Below are 12,532 nucleotides of genomic sequence, written 5' to 3'. Positions count from 1 at the left end.
CTATACCTTCACTCAGTCATATAGATTTTTTTTTCACGACTCACGAGCCGCACACACGAGACACCCCCCCTCTCCCCCCCACGAGCACCAGCACAAGAGCGATACCACGTGCTTCGCAGATGACTTATATCTTACCAATCTTTCCGATCTTTTCATTCTGTTTCTTTTTGTACTGGCCTGAAGCACAGGTAAAATAGTATAGTAATACTTCAGACAAAGCAATAACCATTTACATATCTCTCCATTAAAACGTTGAAGGTTGAACCACTAAAGCCTAACAAGCCTAGAGCCTTCAAATGAATTCTGCAAAATGCACATAAATGGATTCCATACTTGCATATCACATTTTAAGTGCTTTTCCTGTTTGATAATGTGTCCAGAATACTAGATACTACATCCAATGAAAAAAAAATTAGATAAAACCTTGAAAAAACGATTTGCTATATATACATATATTTCACATTTCATAAATACGTACATACAATATCTAAAAGAGTAGAATGCAGAAGCTCAGAGGTGGAGAAATTCAGAAGAGTATCCCAAAATATGAGTCAAGCTGGATGCCTCTCCATCCTCCAACCAATATGATCGTGCAACTCTGACTCACCTTACTTTAAGCAATAAAATTAGTGTCAGCATTCGCTTTACAAAAGCTAATAGTATCTCTGAATAATATCTATAACATAGATTACAACTTCACGAGACTAAATAAAAAAAAAAAAAAAGAAAAACAGAAATTAAAAAGAGGAATATCTTGGAAAGATTATGGACAGATTTATGCCTAATGATCAGGATATTAGACTCGATTCCTCGAAGCTGTTATATCCTTATTCTTTGAAACCCATGGTGCAGTTCAGTTATTGTACTTGAGCCATGTGATTTGCAAGAAATATAGACCATCATTAAACTCGCATAAATCGACCAGAAATCAACTATCCTCTTTTGGAAAGCTTAGGATAAAGCTCTCTTACTGGTAAAATACAAAGTAAAAAAACAACGAGGACGACGATACAAGCTGGTCCACCACCATTAACAAGATACAAGAACAACAACAACAACAAAAACAAGAAAGAGATGCAGAGATCAATAAATCGATTACCAAGGAAGTGATCATGTACGATACCTTATTGAAAGAGCGCCATCCAACAATAATACCAGCAGTGGAAGTGTTCGATCAACGATCGACATTTGATAAATATCAAAGTTCATCCAAACTATGTTATTTGGAGAGAATTATTATATATGAGCATGGAAATATATATATATATATATATATATATATATATATATATATATATATATATATATATATATATAAACATAAAGGAAAAGAAAAATCAAGCAAAGGCATTAGAAGCATTACAATCCCTTCTCACCGCTTTCGGTTTAGCTTGACTATATTGTTCAGAAATTAGAACCTAGATCTCAACCATGGAAGTGGAACCCTAGAACAAGAGAAAAAAAGGGGGAAGAAGAAGAAAAAGAAACTACAAAATTTCAGAGGATGATCTGAAAAGAAAAATATAGAAACAGACAGATCAGATCCTCGAAGGTATCATGAAAAACAATCTGCGCAATGATAAACCACAAAAGGGTTAAGGCTGACAAAACTACAGCCATGATAACAAGATTAGAAAAAACATAAAAGAGCAATGATGAAAACCTTTCTCAACTCCCGTCAGAAAAGGAAGAGAAAGCAGTCAAAATCTTTCATCATTACACCAATCTGCTCATGCCCCAACTATTTCAAACCCCATTAATGAATATAACTCGTAATTCAAAATAAGTAAATTGCAGGAAAAAAAAAAAAAAAAAAAAAAACTCACATCCAGATCCAGTTTAGCGGGAAGAAATAAAATGAAGAACGACAAGATGAGGTTGATCGTCGTAACGGAAGCAGTAATTGAGGGGAATGAAGCCTGGTCCGACGACACCTACACCTAATTGAGTGATCTCAGCTATGTTATCTAGATCTGATGAGATCGATCCATCGGCCTCAGTTGATAGTGTTGGTGGCCTCGAGCCAGACAACATTCCCCTCAAACAGAATGCTTCCATTGTTTCCCTTCCAGAGTCCGGACTCGCTTGCTCAGTTGCTCGCGCTCTCTCGCCTCTCCCTCCTGACTCTCGCCTCTCCTTTAAGACGGGGGAGAATAGGGATGAGAGAAAGGGTTTGTTTGCGTGATAATGATGAAGAGAATGATTCGGTGTTATAAGGGAGCATGGAGAGAAATGTCTTCGAGGAATAGATGAAAAAAGGCGGAGGAGGAGAGACGACGTAAAAAGACAAAACAAAGTAGCAGACCCCGACCCTACAGCTGGGTTCCAGAAATGACCACGACTTCATGCACCATACAGATATACACACCCCCTCTCTCTTTCTCTGTGTCTGACCCTCAATCAAATTATTCCATTCATCCCAGCGTCAACCATCAAAATGTATTTTCCACCGTCCATTTTGTCTACCGACAGTAGAACAACAAATCGGATCTGTTATTCACCGTTGGATTTGAGAGATGACGGGGACTATCGGATTTAAACGAGGAAAATACATAAATGATGATTCTCGTAATGATAATGTTAATGATCATCATCATCATCATATTCACATCTCGATGTAAAAGGAAGAACCAAATCCTAAAACACCCTAGACTAGAGGGATGAGTGTGGTTTGAGTCAGGGGAGTAGTTGAGTTATTGAGTGGCCCGATAAACGAACTGCCATTAAATAGTTTGATCAATTAACATTCTTCTCTTTAATATTTATTTTCTTTGCAAATTTCAAAATTGTCCTTCCTTTGTAGTTGTTCTTGCCTACTTTTTTTTTTTTTTTTTCTAATTCTAATTTAATAAATAAAAAATATAAATTGAAATTGACGATAGAGAGTGAAAAGGGGTGGGTAAGGGGAAAGGAGGGAGGGTCCCTACTCCCTCGTTTGCCGCGTCTTTTTTACGCCAGACGAGGGATTCGAGACGATGACCGACAGTAGGTTCAGGGTCTAGCCCTTTTTATGGTTGCAGGCAGGGGAGTGGCTCTAACCAGGGCCAATGGCGAATTGGCGATGGCGATGGTGTTCCTCGGCGACCATTTGGCGATTATTTATAATTCGGTTGTACTTGAAGAAAACGATTTTCTTTTATTAACAACAATGTGGTGTTTATTAGCTCAACAAGAAGAGAAAGAGAGTAGAGTAGTACAAGTTTGGTTTGATATGGGACAAGAAATATAGAAGAATGGGGACTTTGGGGAAAGCCAAACCGGCAGCAACCGTGACCCTTTTTTATTTCTGTCGCTCCTCTAAGTCACGGGTCAGTATTTCTCTTCTTGGGTTGGGGGGTTGGGCCATGGCCGGAGCTCTCTCCCAAGCAAGAATGATATTAAGGGTATCATTTCAATCATTGGGTATTTGGTTTTGTTACTCTGTTGGATTCCTGTCAGTTTTTTTATCTACATTCCAAACATCACGTGAACTGCTTTTTAATTTCCCACCCATGGAGTCTCGAGTGTCTTCCGTGTTTCAACGTTCAATTTCTTCAATTCAATTCAGTTGAGTGATCGCAGCAGCAGCCACCCTGCAGACCGACCCAGTAGATGTGAACTCCAATTAATGTGTGGAGTGTAGGTCTGTGTTTGGTGGAACCAGGCCAACCCCGGCCATTCATCTAAAATAGTGCAACATATAATCTCAACTTAAAGCTAGCTTCACACCCTAGCTAGCTAGTCTTGAACCATTTTATTATTAGTCAGAAGGTTCAACGAGCACCAGGCTAGCTCATTTTCGTCCAGGACGAAAAATTAAGCCATCTAATACCAATCTAGTTAGAGTTCGGACCTGACAAAATGACAATCTGATCAACCCTAGAGAAATAGGGTGGGTAGGTGAGCGATCTAATGAATTGTTTGAAACTTCCAAGTACATATGGGGATCTGCGGGCATTGAGGACTGCAACTGGGTGATGTATAGATCTTCTATATCTAAAAGTGAGTTCATGTAGGAAAATGAGGATGAGTATATAGGATGACAACATGCATCATCATGCATGGGCCACATAAAAATGTCATTCTATTCATGCATGGTGTCTAGTAATTATCCTGTATTCCCTTTTTCTTTCCCTTTTCATAAGCTTCAATTCATTCTGAAAATTATAATGTAATGAAAGCGTTGTCCATTGTTAGGGATTATCAATTATTCAATAAATCAGCTAGCTCCATAACAAACACAACACTAAGGTGGATGCCATCCCGTGATTCCCAACAGCCAGCTGCAGCGTCACAAGTTTGACCTACAACCATCTTGTTAAGACGTGGAATGATAGAGAACCGGTCGGACATCCAAAGCCTTCCAAGTTGGGAGAAGTGCTTAATTTGTTACCTCCTGCTTCTCCCTTAAAATCTTAGTCCAAAGCAAGTATATGTAAAAGAATACAAGTCATGGATCGGTTATTCCGATATACATAAGCGTCGTTACGTACTTTTTGAGTTTTTTCCCCGTGGACGACACGCTGTCGACTGTCATTCCTTCTTTACATTTTGCGTTTCTTTATTAAGTGAGAAATTGCTTTTCCATAATTTCCTGCACGCTAACAGCAATCAGATTTGGTTTTCTTTCACACGTTTTGGTTTTAACCTTTTTAGTATCTTTTTAATTTTTACCATCTTTTTCTCTTTTCTTTTTCACCTTTTAGTTCTGCCGTTCTGGTGGTGGTGGGCAAGCTTTTTTTTTTTTTTTTTACTTAGGTATGGGGGGAGCCGATCGAGAGGATGGTAAAGGAGTAAGGACATTGACGACGGCTTTTCTCTATCACTTTCACGAATCACGCACCCTCCGATTGCCCCGCTGGGAACCGGTCATGGACTACTACTCTCGGTCAAATTGTCATAATTCCCTTATTATTTTTGTTACGTACATCTGCCATTGATTTCTCTCGCCTTAACTACCGAGAAATTCCCTTCTGCCCTTCTTCTGTTCTACTGGCGGTAAACCTAGTGCTACATATCTTTTAAAGGAAGGGTTTGGTAACAAATGTTAAGCTGCCCGACCAAATGCCACCCTTATACCCGGTCAGATCCTTCAAATTATTTATTTTTCTTTTTATTTTTTTGGTGAACAACCTTCCAAGTTCACTAACTCACAGTTACAACCCACCCCTGCCTTCAAAGTAGGCTTCCTTGGAATTTGAAAACATTTAGGCTGTGTTTGGTTTCTGGGAAGAATTGGGTGGGATGGGATGGAAAAGTGTAAAAATTTACACTTCCATTTTTTGGTTTTAGATATAAAAAACATAATGGGAAAAGCATTGTAACGAAGAGGAAGCCACTGTGGGGTGCTCTGTTTCACCAAGATGAAGACGAATAGTGGTTTGCCAGCGGAAAGCGAAGACGATAAATGATGAACGGTGCCACAGATTTGGGTTCGAGCAGGGAAGGTAGCAGATCTGGGTTCGAAAGGGGAGGTAGCAGAAAAAGAAGAAAGAGAAGTCACCGGCGTCGCTCTGCTTTTGGGTTTGAACGACGAAGGTAGCAGATCTGGGTTCGAAAGGGGAGGTAGGAGAAGAAGAAGAAGAAACAGAAGTTGCCATTGGTGCTTTGCTTCTGGGTTCGAACCGGGAAGGTAGCAATTCGAAAGGGGAGCTAGTAGAAGAAGAAAGAGAAGTTGTCACCGTTGCTCTGCTTCTGGGTTAGAACAGGGAAGGGGAGGTCGCACTAGTTCTTCGTCGTCAATGGTAACAGTGATTACTCAAAATTTTCCACCAGGGTTGCACGATTTTGGTGCGGCCCCAAATCCACGATTTTGGGATCTGAAACCCACATTTTTCTCATCACATCCCTCTACTTCTCTCAAAACAAATGAGAGAATAGAGAATATTTTTGGAATATTCATTTTTTCTTATCCCCATCCCACAAACCAAACGGAGCCTTAGGATGCGTTTGGATCACAATCGGAATCAGAATCGGAATTGAAATGGTCTATTCCCATAGTTTGTTTGGTTCAAACAGAAATAGGAATGAGAATTGAAATAAGAATGAATAGGATTTCATTCCCAAGATAAAGGTAGGGAATGGCCATTCCCTCAAATGGGGGAATTCCATTCTAGCAGGAATGGGAATGGGATTCTGATTCCACCCAACCAAACTATTGATGAAATTGAAATAGCACATTCTAATTTTGATTCCAAACCCCTATTTCTACAAACCAAACGGGGCCTTAATTTCATATGGCCACTATAAAAAAGGGAAACCAATCTAAACTGCATTGCACTTATTTAGTTAAATGTTTCTTATGAAACATTTGTTCAGCTAAATCCAATTTTAAAATGGGAAAAATTGTGGTGATATGGATATTACCAACAAAACTAATTTTACCATGGGGCCTAAAATTTATCAAAAAAGAATGTTGTGAAATTTATCAAAATAGAAAAAAATACCCAACTTTGTGTTAGACAGTGTATGCCCTTAACTCCAATTAGAATGATGTATCTTATGACATTTAATGTAAATGAATAAAATACATATTTGATTCATGTTATTATGGTGTGTTTTTGTGTAATACCCTTAAACTGGACACATATGAGACTCGTGTTAGTTTAGAATTTTCACAGCTGTTGGATAGATCAAGGGAGATTTATCCTACCAAGGCTGACACTGATGTGCCGCCGAGTTGGTTGGGGTGGCTTGTCTCAGTTGCCAGGGTAAGACCTGAGGTACATGCAGTGTGGGTTTTCTTGAGACACTGAACCAGACCAGAATTCCAGAATTTCAGTATTGCCCTGGACCTTGGAGATAGATGGGCAAAACTGGAATGTTACACCTAACCCCTAGACTCGATTATGAAACTGCATTAAGTGTCGAATTGGGCTGTCTTTGATATGCCAATCAGTGAAATCCTCAGAGGAGGTCAAAACCTGGGTATGTTGGGACAATCTGAGAATTCATTTGAATGGGTGATCATAGTGACAGGATCAGCCCCTTTGTCGGACAAAGTGAATGATCAGGGATGCACTCTCTCTGATGGAAACCAAAGCTGCCGGCAACCGATTTCAACCGTTAAAATTTGTTTTGCAAAATATATATATATATATATCTCTGATGGAAACCAAAGCTGCCGGCAACCGATTTCAATCGTTAAAATTTGTTTTGCAAAATATATATATATATATATATATATATATATGTTTCAAAATGTTTGCAAAAGGTTTTAATTCCCGGAATCCATGTGAGAAGAGAGTGTAGCACTATTCCTTGCAGTCGAGGGAGAGGTCCTCTCTTGTCGAGTAGTGTTTGATCATTATGGGCTAAGAGGTTAAGTGTAAGACCATTAAGGGTAATATCAGATGGGCTAATCTTGCATCTGCCCACAGTCCTTGGGTTTTTATAAGGTGGCTTGACCCATGGACCATTTAATGTAAATGTTGGGCCCATTAAGAGCCCATGGTGATGGGCTCAGGGGTTCGCTGTCACCTATAGTGAATTCGGCTAGGCCTTGTAATAAAGGCTGGGATGAACCCATGTGGATGATGTGTAGATCAATGTTGGGGTCCCACGCCATATAAGGATACCCAACTGGACAACAGTTTGGAGGATAAGTGAGCACATTGACTTAATGGGCCTAAAGCCCAATTCAAACTGGTTTAATATGATTAATCAAAGAGAGGCGGTTCTGGGATTTACATCATTAGATAGGATAAGGGATTATCCCTATCCACTCAGAGAGTCCAAATCCAAATAAAGATTTGGATTAAGAAACTCCTGAAGGTTAGGGGTGATCTTTGTCTGTAGATAAGATAAGGGATTATCCTTATCTCTTAAAGAGAGTCCAGATCCAAATACAAGATTTGGATTAGGAAATTTCTAATGGGATTAGGAGAACCTCTCTTTAAGGCTATAAATAGAGGAGAAGGGCGAACCCCAATTCACCCAATCAGATTACTGATACAAGAGAGAAGACAACTGTAGTTGGACTGACGCCATATTCTGCTCTTGCTTTCTCCTATCGCTGCCGCCATAGCTAATTCGATCTCCACCTGTAGGAGCGATCAAGAAAGGTTTTGATATCAATTTTTGGTGAAAAACTGATTTGAAGTCGTGCTGATTCACCCTGCATCTTATTCTTGTTGAAGAGTTCGGTTCTTGCTGAAGAACCACCTAGTGATTCTGCTCCACCCTACGCTGTGTCATCTTCAGTGGGAGCAGTCTTTGGCGTTTTCTTTGGGTGTGAACACCTTCATTGGGAGTTACTACTACTCTGTATCAGGTATGTCCCTCTCCTACCTTTTGGTTTCAGATCTGGTCTGGTTTAGGGTTCAAGATTGATCATTGAAAATGCAGTTTTTTAAAACAGGGAATGTGATTCCCACATGGGAGAGAGAGAAATTTTTGAAATTTTGCCTATCCTACCTACAGGGTTCGGCTATCCATATGGTGGGTCTCTCATCCCTTCACTTTGATTTTTTTAGAATTAAACAAAGAAATAAAAAAAATGATTCCCTCGAGCCCACTGCTAAGTGAAGCAATAAACCCAACTTAGATTTGACTCATAGCTATGGGCCCTTCTAGTTTAGCTATAGTTTTTAGGTTTAGATTTGGGCTTATATAGAAGTAAGTCGGATATATACATGCATAGCTTTATTTCATCTAAAATGACTCTACTACCATTGTCTCATTGAATTCAAAATCTTCAATAAGATGTTTTGACAATCAAAAAACGCATTGAACTTTTACATGAAGATTTGAGCAGCCAGAAACTAGTTTAATTATTGCATGTCTTTCCGTGTCTTTCAACATAAAAATAAAGCGATAAAGACATAAAAAGTTCTATTTAGAGTTTCTTGAAATCAGTCGAAAATGAGCTTTTCATATTTTTTCGAAGCATAAACTTTTTATGATTAAATCTATTATGAACCAAACAGAAAAAAATCATGACATGATCTACTCGATTTGTAAAGAACCGAAAAACCACAGGAAAAAATCCACCAAACGGGGCCTGAATATTAACCATGTCATATATTAAAATTAGGAACTTCAATTATTAAGTAACCAACTCCAATCTATCATATACCACCAAACAAAATTATATTTAAATTCTGATCCGGCTTTTTCAGCATGCAAATGCGCTTAATGAGGGAACATTTAATACACTTAGTGCGCCCGATCATCACTGAATCACTGACATTGTGCTTCACGGTGGAAGTATGGAAGACCAAGCCAATGAGAACGGCTCCATATCCAACGGCTTGCCACGTGGCCTAAATGGGTACTTGTGTATCAATCGAACTATGAAGTAAATCAATTCTACAACGGACCTTATTGGTCACAGATTTCTTAAAAACAAAAGGACAAATAGCGTACAAGGTGTTTATCTATATGATCCTTCTGGCTTCTGCTTATTTTAAACTATTAGGATGTATGCATGACCCTCAAAATTCATGGTCTTCTTCTACACAATCACTTTTAAATTGATAAGCTCAAAGAAAAAGGTTTGGGGTTTTGGGTTGCGACAAACTTTCACACTCACACATCAAGGATGTTGGCTTGGCTAGAGAGTAGAGTAATGTTGCGTTGCGACTTGCGAGTTGCGACCGCCAGCTCCTAGTGTGTTTGGAGTTTGGGCCACTCCAACGGTCAATTTTGTGGTCCTATTTTCAATCAAAAGAAGTCAGAATGTAATTGTAGTTGTTAAATATTCGTCAGAATTCTTGCAGAGACATTTAAGTAATAAACTGCAGGCTGTAACAAAAGCTGTTGTATGAAAATTTTATAATCAATAACAACGAATGCTGTTGTTTTATGATAGAGAGAGGGTGCCCGTAAGTTGTGCTGCCACCACCACCACCACCACGTCTCTCTCCATCGAATGAGTGACAAACGGAGAAGACGCTACGTGCTCCAGTTCTCAACGCGTTTAAAGGGCCTCGAAAATGGTGGTGGATAGAAACGGGGGAGAGAGAGAGAGAGAGTGAGAACACGTAAATGTCAATTCCTGAACCCCTAACGCAGGTTGTCGCCTTTTCTTTGCATGAAAATAATAAAATTAAATTTCTTTCTGTACCCAGTAACTTTAAAAATTTTTTTCAAAAGGAAATGAGGAAAAGGATGTCTTTTCTCTCTTGGTCTTATTTTGTGCTTTCTCTTCTTGGATTCCATGATTCACCCCCAACACACTCTCTCCCCCTCAGCTCAACTGGGTTTTGGGTTTTGGATTTTCGTTCCTCTCAACACGCATTGTCACGTACTCAGAGTCTTCCCTTTCTCACACTTTGTTTCATAAATTACTTAAGAAAAAGATGATGGAGCAGTTGAAAAGGTAAGCGCCCTTCTGTGCTAACTTTTTGCCACTGAAGTAGGTTTCGGGTCTTGATTGAGAAAGAAGATACTCTGCAAAGAAAGCAATAGATAAACAAAGAAGAAAGCTTGCACACAGGTGTATTATTTTTTTCTCATTTCTTTCAGTTTTATTTTATTCAGAGACGCAGACACATATAAATTAGGGCATTATAACAAGGTTACGGTGCCTTGAGCCGGTTGCCTTTTTATTATTAGTAAATACGGTAGGTATGGAAGACTTCTGTTATTATAAAATTGCAAAGCATTTGAATTCTGAAGTGGATAAAAGTGGTCAGAACACTATGACCATCTTTTGGTTTAGTTTTTTCTAAGTATTTGTGATGTGTTCACAATTTGTCACATATATACAGACCCTGCGCTTGTAAGTCTTCGAACCTAGGCCAGAAATTTTGGTTTTCCAATTTCCTCCAACTTCACTGCATAACATCCATTAGTAATTATTCATCTCCAACTCCAAGAACGCATCAACAGATCTATACAGCCTCCTCCTTGTAAAACCCACCGAGAAGGGTGCCTTCAACTTCAAGACTATAGAATTTGATTAAGGTTCCACTGTTCCAGTAATATAGAAGTGCTTTTTGGGAAACTTCACTGAACAAATTAAGCCTAACTCGGGGCCGGGCTGTAATGTGTTGTGTGGTGGACTTGGGTCAAGTCTGGAGATCCTCACTCGAGATTCTAGATTAGGGTCATTAGCTCTGATTAAGATGAGTCCAACACGATTCCAATCTATTTATTTTCCCGGAACAAAGAATAGTATTTATTATAGCTCCTATTTATCAAGAACAAAGATTCTAATTCTACAGTAGCTTTTGTGATAGAATTTTGGCCATGCATGATCATTGTACTCCAAATACCATCGTGAAACTGAAAGTCTTCCCAACATTATAATTACAGCTTGTCACCCCTACGGGTCGCAACTTTTCAACCCAACCCGATAACCCACACATTAATTTGAAGGGTTGGGTTGTATACTTGTATTCATTTAATCCTGGGTCTGGCGGGTTGGTTAACCCAGTGAAGAAACATTTAAATGGATTGGGCCATGGTTATGAAACGGGTAACCCATTGCTTTTGATATTTTGATTTTTCTCTCTCTAGTTTGTCATTTTGTCATTTTCGATCTTTCTTCTTTCATTTCTCCTTCTTCAAGGTTTGTGAAGAACATGGTCTTTTAACCCTAGATTATTCTCTCACTCTATGCTTGTCTCCTCCTCCTCCTCTCTCTCTCTCTCTAGGTAATCCTAAGCAACTAAATTCTCTGTTTCTCTTCTCTCTTTATAAAGAGTTTCTCAGCGGCTTTCCGGCTAATTGAAATAAGGTATGAAGCTTACAATCATCCCCGTTACAGCAAAACCTCACATCGGTGGAATTGATAACTGAGTTGCTATTGTTGTCAAGATTGGGATAGCCAGGTGAGGATGCAAACTCCGAATGCATGCAATGGCGAAAGGAGTGTCGATCACTCTACTCTTCATTTTAAAATTTAAAGTTCTAAACCTCTACTTCATTGGCAAACAACAAAACCGGGGCTTAAGAATTTGCAAATTTCAAAGTCCAAACCAAGAATTTTGATTTTTACAGGATAATTTGTACATTCATTCATCATCATTCAGACGGCAGTAAATGACTGTAAGTGCCTGCTATGATGTTGTGTGCAGTCAGGTAAACACTGTGACCGTTTTTAGTGGTAACGATGGAATCTCATTCAAGTGGTGGGTATTGACAATTCAGGTGGCAGATCAATAATCTAATAATTCAAGGAGACTATGACATTTGATGAGCCATTAGATTACTAGTGAAGTTTGTTGAACTGAATGAGTAATATTTTAAGGGAATTTGTGAGTTCTTTAATGGCTTGGATTATGAAATTTATGTATTTATTATTGGATTATTGGGTTAAGGTGGATTTGGATTGAATCCAATCCATTTAATTTTCCATAAATGGGTCATTAATGGATTGAGTTGAAGTTCAACCCAAACCTGCCCAATTGCCACCCTTAGTCACCCCAGTTTGTGCTCCAGCAGGTAGACACTACCATCATGGCCCCCGAAGTTCTGTGCATAGATGAGTTGCTTGGAATGATGTTTTTGCATTCCAGAGGAAATAATAATAGTGACAGTCATTTCATTAATAGAAGACAATGCCATGGAGATGTGCCAACCTCTTGGGCAAACAAAAAAGCTTATT

General features: G+C 39.0%; 1 long non-coding RNA gene across 1 annotated transcript; it reads right to left on the bottom strand.

Annotated features, from left to right (window-relative positions):
• Window positions 1-304: 304 nt before the first annotated feature.
• LOC148881089 (uncharacterized) lies at window positions 305-2,327 on the bottom strand. The gene is made up of 2 exons (XR_016104740.1): window positions 1,827-2,327; window positions 305-611 (listed from the first exon to the last, which is right to left on the bottom strand). It is a non-coding gene; the product is annotated as an uncharacterized LOC148881089 (long non-coding RNA).
• Between the last annotated feature and the right edge of the window lie 10,205 nt (window positions 2,328-12,532).

The sequence above is a fragment of the Nelumbo lutea genome, chromosome 1 (genome assembly GCF_056320005.1).
Source record: "Nelumbo lutea isolate HS-2025 chromosome 1, American lotus-T2T, whole genome shotgun sequence".
Classification (NCBI taxonomy): Eukaryota; Viridiplantae; Streptophyta; class Magnoliopsida; order Proteales; family Nelumbonaceae; genus Nelumbo; species Nelumbo lutea.
This window is presented reverse-complemented; position numbering and strand designations above follow the sequence as displayed.